General features: G+C 45.7%; 1 protein-coding gene and 1 pseudogene across 13 annotated transcripts in view; both read right to left on the bottom strand.

Annotated features, from left to right (window-relative positions):
* The window catches only part of LOC117355233 (zinc finger protein 271-like), a 906,970-nt gene that overhangs the window by 282,827 nt on the left and 612,416 nt on the right, over positions 1–11,727 (bottom strand). The window lies entirely within an intron of this gene.
* The window catches only part of LOC117355859, a 127,068-nt pseudogene that overhangs the window by 111,740 nt on the left and 3,601 nt on the right, over positions 1–11,727 (bottom strand).

Genomic DNA, 11,727 nt, shown 5'->3' with positions numbered 1-11,727 from the left:
TAGCTAGTCCCCCTAAACCAGTCGTTTAAATGTCTCATCTGGCACGCCTGTGATAACAAACGAAGGCTACGCAATCCCAAGCCTCCAAGGTCTCGAGGACGCGCCAGATGAACAAGAGACATAAGTGCTCTCTTACCATTCCATAAATATTTTTGGAGACACCGTCCAATGAATTTATCATGTTTAGCAGATAACAAAATAGGTAACATTTGAAATACATATAACCACTGAGGCACCAGTACCATATTATACAATGCTATTTTCCCCATAAGTGAAAGTGGAAAGGCCCGCCACGTCTCCGATTTGTGGTGTGTAGTGTGCACAAGAGGGTCTATGTTCAATGTGTAAAGTGTGGTAAGGTCGGGAGAAATAGTTATTCCCAAATAAGTGAGAGTGCCCGGAGCCCAAGCCAAAGGAAAGGGACCCTGCCATTGGGCCCGGACTACAGGAGAGAGAGGCAACACCATAGATTTTTGTTTGTTCAGAACCAGTCCAGAATACATACTAAACTCATCCAGTAACTCCAACGCTCTAGAAGGGATAGTTCGGGAGACCCTAAGGTCAGCAAAAGGTCATCCGCATACGCCAAGACTCTCAGTTGTGAGGTTCCCTCCGGGAGGCCCTGCAGTTCGTCGTCCAACAAAAGAGTGCGAAGAAAGGGGTCTAAATAAAGAAGAAAAAGTAGAGGGGATAACGGACTACCCTGTCTAGTGCCCCGTGCTATAGAAAACTGAGAGGAACGAGAACCGTTCACCAAGATACTAGCCGTTGGGTCTTTGTAGAGCAAATGGACCATCTCCAAAAACCACCCCTCGAACCCCATATAAGAAAGGACCGTAAACAAGTATGCCCAGTTAACCTGGTCAAAGGCTTTAGCTGCGTCCAGGCCAACCAAGATTCCCCGCACTCCCTCGTCCCGGGCCCTTTGCATAGCTGTGAGAAGTCTGCGGACATTCAGCACTGAGTGTCGACGTGGTACAAAGCCCACCTGTTCAGGAATTATCAATGTGGGCAGCAACATGGCCAGGCGATTTGCCAATATTTTATCCAGAATTTTGATATCTACGTTAAGTAAAGAAATCGGCCTATAAGATTCAAGATCCGTGTCAGGTTTGCCCGGTTTAGGTAGTAAAGTTATGAATGCATGGTTAGATCCTACAGGGAAGTGCCCCTCCACTAGAGCCGCAGAATAATAAGCCTCCAAAGGGCCGCAGATAGAGTCCAAAAGAGATTTATAGAATTTGGGGGAAAATCCATCCGGGCCCGGCAAGGTGCCACCTTTTAACTGTTTAACCGCTATCTGGAGTTCCCTACCTTGGATTGGGCGATTCAAAAAGAGACGGTCAGGGGACGACAAACGAGGGACCCCAGCATCTTGTAAGTAGTCCACAACCTCTGGACCCTCCATTGGATCCCTGGAGGCATAAAAATCCCGAAAATAATTGAAGAAACTATCCATAATATCCGCGGCCGAAGTCACCACCCGCCCCGACGGTAGTATTAAACTGGGAATATAACGAGGTGGACGTTTAGGTTTTGTTAAGGTTGCCAACATCCGTCCTGCTTTATGTCCAAATTTATAATATCGAAATCTAGAATAATGAAAATATTTCTGAGTTCGATCGTGCAACAACGTGTTTAACGCAGCTTGGGCCGCCACCATCGCCTCCCAAGATTGTGGAGAGGGATGCGACAAGTGCCGACGCTTCAATTTTTAATATTCCCGTTCTAAATGTAAGAGGCCCCGGGACAGACGATGTTTCTGGGCAACCACATAAGATATAATATCACCCCGTAGAACCGACTTGGCTGCGTCCCAAAATAATAAAGGGTTGTCTCGATGCTGGCCATTAAAGGCCACATAGTCTTCCCATTTTTGCTTGAGATATTTGAGAAACTCCGGATTAGAGGCCAAATAGGAAGGAAATTTCCAACTCCCCCCCGTGGAAACTGAATCTACCCGGGAGATGTCAATCCATATAGGACAGTGATTGGACACAGCAAGAGGTCCCACTTCTGAGGAGTGGACCCGAGAAAAGTACCCAGCTGAAGTCAGAATGTAATCAATTCTAGAAAAAGTGTGGTGAGCACGTGATTGATGGGCAAAATCCCTCTCCGTAGGATGTAGCAGGCGCCATGGATCAATAAGATCCAAGTTGTCACAAAGAAAGGGAATACCCCGAGTAATACTATGAGACTGAGAAGTACCCGGACCCGTTCTGTCCATGTCCGGGTCCAAAACCTGATTAAAGTCACCTAGTAAGATTACTGGATTGGTGGGATCCCTAAGGCCCAATGTCACCAAGGAGGAGAAAAAGGCATGGTCATACTGATTAGGGACATATACCACTAAGAGATTAAATGTGTATCCAGACATAGTTACCTTACACAGTAAAATTCTCCCCTGGGAATCACCATACAAGCGTTCTACCTTACCCGGGAACCCCCTGCGTACCAAAAGAGCAACACCCACCTTCTTATTCAAGGAGGATGCATAATACACCTGACCCACCCAGCCCCTCTGTAATTTGTCATGTTCTGCATCAGTCAACCTGGTCTCCTGCAAACATGCCAAATCGGCTTTGTGATGTTGAAGCCGTTGAAGAATTTTGCTACGTTTGATAGGAGAGGTTATACCACAGACATTCCAGGACAAGAGGCAAAAAGTCTGATCACCCAGGTGAGAAAAACAACAAATACATTCGCCCCTGCTCTCGAGTAGTCCCTCCCAGACTCCCAGCCAGGCCTAAGAGGGAATACCACAAAACCCACAGAAGATAGGCACATTGAATGATACCAAAAGAACTCAGCAAGAATATTGGAATAGAGAAAATAAAATTCTGCAGAATAAACCACAACCCCCTTCCCCAAACCCATCCCCCCCTCCACCAATTCCCCAAACTCCCGCCCAACTCTTCCCCAATCCCAAGAACATGGCTTGCCAAGAGCCCTCCGGGCCCCAGGAAAGCAGATCATGTTACTGACGCCGTCAGCGCCCTGTCCTCCTTGATGAGTGAAATGTCAAGTCATGAGAGAGATTAAGAAAATAGAAAAAATGAATCACCGCCAACCACAAAAGGATGTTCACGCTGCACAACTCAGGGGGGAGGCAGGGAAGGCTCCAGACGGTTCACAAATTCTCCTGCGACGTCCGCTGAGTCAAACACATGCCACTTTCCATTATGTTGAATTTTCAAGATGGCCGGGTATATAAACATAAAGCGGCGTTTCTTTTCCACAAGCCTCGCACAGATAGGATGAAACACTTTACGCCGGTCTGTCAGGGCGGCCGAGTAATCTTGACCAATTCGCACAGGTAAAGTTTCATAGACCAGCAAATCCTTTTTTGCACGATAAGCCCTTAGTATTTCCACTTTATGACGGTAATTATGAAGTTTTCCGATGACCACTCTAGGGCGCTGATCAGATCCAGTGTGGGAGCCAACCCGATACACCCTTTCAAACCGGGCCGGTCCCAAGGACGTCGGCATCGGCAACTCACTGGCCAGCCACGACTCCACCACCGAGAGCAGCACTGAATCAGAGATATTTTCAGGGAGGCCTATAAACCTCAAATTGCCACGATGAGACCTGTTTTCCAGGTCCTCCAGTTTATCCTGGCAGGAGCGCAGTTGGGTTGTCAGCGTGGCCACCTCAGAAGACACTCCCAGTGCCCCGTCCTCCACGGCTGATACCCGGGACTCCAACTCTGTGACTCGGGTGGAGTGGTCCTCCAGCAGCGATTCCAGTTTGTTTAGTTGCGTGGAAATCTGAGCCATACGCGGCTCCAGTGCCTGCAGGATCGCCTGCTGCAAGTCCACGAGCATAGCTGGGGTAAGCGCCGGGCCGTCAGCATGCGATACCTCCGCCATCTTGTCTTCGTTTGGTTTCACTCTCTCCCAATCCTTTTTCGTCGTTTTAGAAGCCATAGCTGAGGGCGATCGGGCCAGGAACCGGTCCATGCAGTAGCGACACCAGGACTGTGGGTGCGGTGGTCAGCGAGTCGTTTAAAATTTTCTCCCGTTAGCGAAATGAGGAACAGGGCTCCGGAGCCGGCACAGAGTGCTGTTGCCCGACTCACAGCATCACGTGATCTCCCTCTCTCTTTTTTTAAATTAGGTTATGGAACTAATATTTGAAACAGCAATAAAACTAAAGGGAAATTAAAGAATTGAATTAAAGAATTAAAAAAAGGTAAAACAGCAGGAAATACAGTCCACATCAAAAGAGGAACTCAGCCACCCACAACTACAACCATAGAGACATAGAAACATGATGGCAGATAAAGGCCAAATGGCCCATCTGGTCTGCCCATCCACAGTAACCATTATCTCTTTCTCACTCTGAGAGATCCCACGTGCCTATCCCAGGCCCTCTTGAATTCAGACACAGTCTTGTTCCCACCTACAACCATCTCTGATCGCATGTTCCCTCTCTCACGGAAATTTCTAGAGCTGCCTAGGATCCAAAAAGACAAACTTTTATAAGTAAGTCCAATAGTTACAAGAGAACTCCAGAAAGAAGATGCTGTAGTTATTGCTCACCAGTACACTGAAATACCTCCTCTTACTCTGTATTGTAGTTATTACTATAGCCAATATCATTCTGTAGAGTATTTGTTACTCACCCGTGTCTGAATGTCTAACTTCTCTCTCTCCTGTCTCCTGGATATGTGTCTCTCCATCTTGTTTAATCCACAATAATAGATCAGGACTTATCCGTACAGAGCCTAAACATTCCAGGAATAAACTTTAACTCAGTTATACTTCCCTTTTGTTCAAAGAAAAATATGCAAACCAAGAAGAAGAGGACTTCCTTATTGTATAATCCAGTGGTTCCCAACCCTGTCCTGGAGGAACACCAGGCCAATTGGGTTTTCAGGCTAGCCCTAATGAATATGCATGAAGCAAATTTGCATGCCTATCACTTCCATCATATGCAAATCTCTCTCATGCAAATTCATTAGGGCTAGCCTGAAAACCCGATTGGCCTGGTGTTCCTCCAGAACAGGGTTGGGAATCACTGGTATAATCATCCTACCCAGAATGACATATGGCATACAGCAAATTGGGTCTAGTATGGATGTTTCTCAAAGACAAAGAATATATAAAAAGGCCTACCACAGGCTAACTTGAGTGTGTCTATCTTCAATATTATCTGCTCCCACATAGAACAAAATAAGCTATTATCTTTTCCTAAACAGTAGATTTACTTGCAGTAAGAGACAGGCGTATCATAATTGTGGGTGATCAGATCATAGGACCTCTTATAATTGCCATATTATTTCAGGTCCACATCCTGACTCCACATTTTAATCACCTCCGCCTGTCCCATCCTACCTGCCTCACCTATTTTGTGTAGAGAACTACAGAACTACATCTGCAGGTGTGTGCTTCATGAGCTGTATCATTGAAGTATATTGTGTAATAATGAAAAAAAATAAAAAAACTACTAATCATGAAAGTGGTAAATATAAACCCTCAAATCATGGAAAGCAACACTTATCTCAAATGGTGTAACCCAGTGGTAGGCAAGCTCATTAGTCAAAAGAGCCAAAATCAGCAGTACAACAATTAAGATTTTTTTTGAGAGCCATACCCTGTGCCTGCTTCTGCTACGACGGCTACGTCAACTCGACTGACACCCTACTCGTCCGCACATACAGTGGTGCCTCACACAACGAACTTAATTCGTTCCAGGAGCAAGTTTGTTATGCGAAAAGTTCGTTATGTGAAACGCGTTTTCCCATAACAATACATGTTAAAAAAAATAATTTGTTTTGCAGCATAAAATATGCTAAGATGACATAAAAAAAGATAAATTTGTCAAAATGGTGAAAATGGTGGTCTTGCTGAGGCCAAACTCTTTGACGAGGTCGCACTGTTTTACCCCACATTCACTCCTTCTAATTATTTCCCGTTTCATTTCAACAGAAATCACCTTCCTGCTTTTTTTAGAAGCCATGATATATAAAAAATATTGAGTTTATCTTAAAAGGACGACTGTATACAGTGAGAGAGGGCAGTTAAGCGCAGTGACTAACGACTGCCTGCAGTGCCTGCGCGGAAGGATGCAATACATCGGCAGCTCGGGCGACTTCGTTGTGTGAAACGAAGTTCGTTGTGTGAAACGAAGTTCGTTGTGTGAATCAAGACATGAAGTTCGTTGTGTGCAGCGTTCGTTGTGCGAGGCGTTCGTTATGCGAGGCACCACTGTAGTTGAAATCATTTCGTGGCAGAGCCTAGAGAATGACACAGGGAAAAAATGTGTCTCTGTCCCCGCGAGCTCGGTCCCCATCCCCGCAAACCATCTGATCCCATCCACACAAGCCTCGAATAGTTTTATACTGAACTTATTATATTAAAGTATAAAAAGAAACAATATTCGGGGGAGCTGATATCTACGAAGGGATCATCTAGAGGTGACTTTGTTTGTTGCCCCGTGTCTCTCGCAGCAGCGGCAGCTATTTTCTCGGCGGCCCATCAGGCAGGCATTGGAAGAGACGGACCCCTGACGTCATTGGGTCCGTCTCCACCAACATCCTCAAATTGAAGCCGCTGCCGCGGTCTCTCGGGAGCTGATAATCACCGGACGTATCGAAATGGAAGAGGATATTTTCTGTCTTAAAGGACCCACGACCACAAGAGGGCATCCGCTCAAAATCAGGGGCGGTAAATTTCATGGTGACACCAGGAAGTATTTCTTCACCGAAAGAGTGGTTGATCATTGGAACGAGCTTCCGGTACAGGTAATCGAGGCCAACAGCGTGCCAGATTTTAAGAGTAAATGGGATGCCCATGTGGGATCCCTAAGAGGGTAGAGTTGAGGAGTAGGGTTGTTGGGAGTGGGATCTCTGGGAAGGTAAGCCTAGGTGGGTGGGTCTGTTAGGTGGGCAGACTTGATGGGCTGTGGCCCTTTTCTGCAGTCATTTTTCTATGTTTCTATGATACCTACAACGGCTATTTCCTCAGCGGCCCATTGGGCAGGCACTGGAAGAGACGGACCCCTGATATCATTGGGTCCGTCTCCACCAACATTCTCAAATTGAAGCCGTGGCCAAAGGGGCGTGCCCAAAGGGGCACGTTTTGCCCCTTGGAGCCTGGACATGGGGAAAAGAAAAATTAAACCCAAGAGCTCAACACCGGCTGTATCTGGTCCTATGGACAGGAATTTGACATTATCAGAAGACTGACTGCACATACTCGATTGTTCCCCTTGACCCTGAAGAAAAACCTTGTTTGAAACATGCATGTCGGGAGAGGTGGCATTGATGAACGTTTGAGAGCTAACCTCGAAGCTAAGTAGCTAAATAATAAGATTAAATTAGAAGAAAAAGATATTAAGTAAGGAAGTGAAGTGAACTAAAATGAAATACAATGAAGAAATAGTTATGGAGTTATGAAATTAAGAATAAATGAATTTTAGAGTTTTGAGTAAATGAACAATAAAGTGGACTGATGAAGACAAGAGATTGCTGGCCATTACTCATGATCCAGTTGATATCCGAAGGTCCATACAAATGAAAAAATGAAGAATTAATCTATATCAATAATAATAAAAAGCTAGAGGCGCATGCGCTCTTAAAAATTTGTGAGCGCTGGCGCCCTGAGGTGTGCTTCTGTGGCAACATTCTAAACCTCAGGGCGCATGCGGGGGCTGAAGGCGCGCGCGACTGTGCTCTCCAAACCTGGCTCCAGCGGCCCTCCACAAACCTCCCGGCTCCAGCGGCGTAGGCAGCATTATAAACACGCTGCTTCACCCTTCTACTGCCGATTTCCTCTGCCGTCGTCTCTGATGACATCATCGGAGACAGACGCGGCAGAGGAAATCGGCAGTAGAAGGCCGAAGAGCAGCGTGTTTAAAGTGCTGCCTACGTGGCTGGAGCCTCGAGGTTTGTCGGTGATGGGAGGGTCAGGAGCAGGCCAGATCGAGGGGCTGAATGGAGCAGGGAAGAGAAGGTAAGAGAAGGGAAAGGGGGATGGGGGAAAATGCGGCTACTGTTTCTGCACAGGAAAGGGGGGGGAGATAGGAGGGAAATGCTGTTGCTGCTGCATAGGGAAGTGGGATGGAAATGCTGCTGCACAGGGAAATGGGGAAAAATGACAGACAGACAGACAGACAGCAGGAGGGAGGGAGGAAGACAGAAAGAAAGAAAGACAGAGGCAGGGAGAGGGCCAGACAGACAGACAGAGAAAGGGGGCCAGAGAGAGAGTCAGCGGGAGAGGAAAAGGGGGCTGCTTTGGGGGGAGGGGTGTGCTTGAGGCAAACAGCTTTGCTCTGGGGGGGAGACAGAAGGGGCCATGGAGAGACAGGGAAAGGGGGCTGCTTTGGGGGGAGGTGTGCTGGGGACAGACAGCTTTGCTCGGGGGGGAGGGGGAGACAGAACGATACAGACAGCGGCCAAGGAGAGAGAGATAAAGAAACACAGACAGACACATCTATTCTAGCACCCGTTAATGTAACGGGCTTAAAGACTAGTACAGTCAAACCTCGGTTTGCGAGTAACCCGGTTTGCGAGTGTTTTGCAAGACGAGCAAACCATTCTCGCAAAACGTGTCTCGCAAACCGAGTGTTGACTCGATTTACGAGCACCCCCCAATAACCGGCATCGTTCCCCCCGCTCGCAAAGGGTCCCCTCCCACTGGAATCGGCACCCATCCCCCGCGAGAACAGGAACCCCCCGCCTGACCAACTTTAACTCACCCCCCCTCTTTGGCACCGGCACACAGCCCACAAGTGCCGGTGCCGCTTGAAGATCTTCTTCCTTGTCTCTGCCGGCTTTGAGCATGCATCTGCGAGAATTCGGCAAGAGGGAGAATTAGAAGGGCTTGAGCATGCGCAGATGCATGCTCAAAGCCGGCAGAGACAAGGAAGAAGATCTTCAAGCGGCACCGGCACTTGTGGGCTGCGTGCCAGTGCCAAAGGGGGGGTGAGATAAAGTTGGTCAGGCGGGGGATTCCTGTTCTCGTGGGGGGTGCCGATTCGAGCGGGGGGGGGGGGGAGCGGTTCTCGTGAAGGTGCCAGACGGGGGTGTGTGAATTAAAGTTGGTCGGGCGGGGGGTGCCTGATCACGCGGGGGGGACATGACTTTGCGAGCGGGGGGGGGGGGGGAAGCAGCGCCCTGGCCTCGGGGGGTGGGTGGGAACGTATCAAAGCGAGTTTCTCGCTTTGATAAATGAGCATGCTCCTGGAACGGATTATGCTCGTAATCCAAGGTACCACTGTATATACATAAACACATATAATGAAGTGTATGTTAATATTAATTTAATATTAAATTAAATTATGTTAATATTAGACCAATAATCTCTTTACAGTGTATATGGTGCCGCAATATGTAAATAGGCACCATATAGCTTTATTAGATTAGTGATTTAAAAGAGTACAGAGAATAGTTAGTGATTCAGAGAGAAGTGACTAAAGACTACACTAACAATTGGTTAAGATTTATCAAGTGATTGTTAAGTTACAAGACATTGAATATGTTTTTTGGGATCCCATTCAATTGCAACAATTTTTAATTGCTCAAGAACAGAAATGAGTTAATAATAAAGAGGTTTTAGTTTCACTACTGAGGAATTAGAGGATAGAATTAAGAATCCCTATTAGAGTAAGGAATGGTTTAGGATTTGCGAGGGTGAATCGTGAATCATTTCCTTAGTTCTTTCTTTACAATTTATTTATTTGAAATTGGATCATGTCTCTCCATTGTTGTGGGCTTAGAAAGGAATTTTGTATGAATGACTATGTATTGTTAAATTTGAGGAAGATCCTTTTTTTCTTGGTATCTTCTGATATTGTAACTATTAAATTTATAAAAAAAAAAAAAAAAAAGAAACAATATTCGGTACAATTTCAATTTCTCCCCACTCTCTCTTCCCCATTTCCTTTCAGTGTCCTCAGCCCACTCTCTCTCCACTTCCCTTCAGCGCACGCACATAAAAGCAAGCAAGCAATTTTATATCATTTTCATTTATTCATTCATAGAAATTAAAGTCTAAATAATGCCAGTCACATAACAAAACATGATGTTACAAAAATTATTCCCTGCACAGTCAAGCCTGCAAGGATTATTAGATATCTTTCAGCTGCTCCCCTCTCTTCCCCTTCACCTTCGTGGCCAAGTCAAAATGATCTACCAACAATAAAATTTTTAAAAACAAAAAGCACACTGTACGCAGAGAAAATGTTAATGTCATTTATATTACACGGGTTTTCAAAGAGGTCAAGGCAGATGACTTTATGCAATGTCACCTCAGTAACAACTATACAAAAATAGACAAATATACCCCCTCCCTTTTTACTAAACAGTGATAACGGTTTTTAGAGCAGGGAGCTGCGCTGAATGCTCCGCGCTGCTCTCGATGCTCATAGGCTCCCTGTGCTAAAAACCGCTATTGCGGTTTAGTAAAGGGGGGCCATAGTGCAAAATATAGACAGCAGCAGCAGATAAAAATTCTCAAAACAGACATATTTTGATCACTAAATCTATATATATATAAAATCGGAGGTGTGTATGTGTGTGTGTGTGTATGTGCCGCGATCACGCAAAAACGGCTTGACCGATTTGAACGAAACTTGGTATGCAGATCCCTCACTACCTGGGATGATATGTTCTGGGGGTCTCGCGGCCCACCTGCACACGTGGGCGGAGCTACAAACATAAAATCAGATTTCACCCATTCATGTCAATGGAAAAAATGTAAAAAGCTGCCATTCTCACAGTAATTCAAAAACGGCTTGACCGATTTGAACGAAACTTGGTATGCAGATCCCTCACTACCTGGGGTGATATGTTCTGGGGGTCTCGCGGCCCACCTGCACACGTGGGCGGAGCTACAAACAGAAAATAAGATTTCACCCATTCATGTCACTGGAAAAAATGTAAAAAGCTGCCACATTTTCACAGTAATTCAAAAACGGCTTGACCGATTTGAACGAAACTTGGTATGCAGATCCCTCACTACCTGGGGTGATATGTTCTGGGGATCTCGCGTCCCACCTGCACACGTGGGCGGAGCTACAAACAGAAAATCAGATTTCACCCATTCATGTCACTGGAAAAAATGTAAAAAGCTGCCATTCTCACAGTAATTCAAAAACGGCTTGACCGATTTGAACGAAACTTGGTATGCAGATCCCTCACTACCTGGGGTGATATGTTCTGGGGGTCTCGCGGCCCACCTGCACATGTGGGCGGAGCTACAAACAGAAAATCAGATTTCTCCCATTCATGTCAATGGAAAAAATGTAAAAAGCTGCCATTCTCACTGTAATTCAAAAACGGCTTGACCGGTTTGAACGAAACTTGGTATGCAGATCCCTCACTACCTGGGGTGATATGTTCTGGGGGTCTCTCGGCCCACAACTCTATGTTGCTTGCTCAAGGGTGGGTTCACCCAAGAATTTATATGTTCTTGCTCCAGGAGGTGAAACTAAAATTGTTGTTTATAATCACGTTTTGCGTTAGTTGTATTGTATTCATTTTGTCAATATTCACATTATAATTTGAATATTGTACTTTTTATTAAGCTGTAAAAAAATAATTTCATTCACCACTATAAAGTATCTTTATTTGAATCCATTTACAGTGTTATTGCTATAATTAAATACCCGTGCAACCCCGGGGCATCAGCTAGTTGAAAATAAAATCATTTTTCCTACCTTTGTTGTCTGGTAATTTCATCAGTCTCTGGTTGCACTTTATTCTTCCGACTGCATCTAATA

The sequence above is a fragment of the Geotrypetes seraphini genome, chromosome 2 (genome assembly GCF_902459505.1).
Source record: "Geotrypetes seraphini chromosome 2, aGeoSer1.1, whole genome shotgun sequence".
NCBI lineage: Eukaryota > Metazoa > Chordata > Amphibia > Gymnophiona > Dermophiidae > Geotrypetes > Geotrypetes seraphini.
The sequence above is the reverse complement of the archived record's forward strand: the minus strand, read 5'-3'. Positions and strand labels throughout refer to the sequence as shown.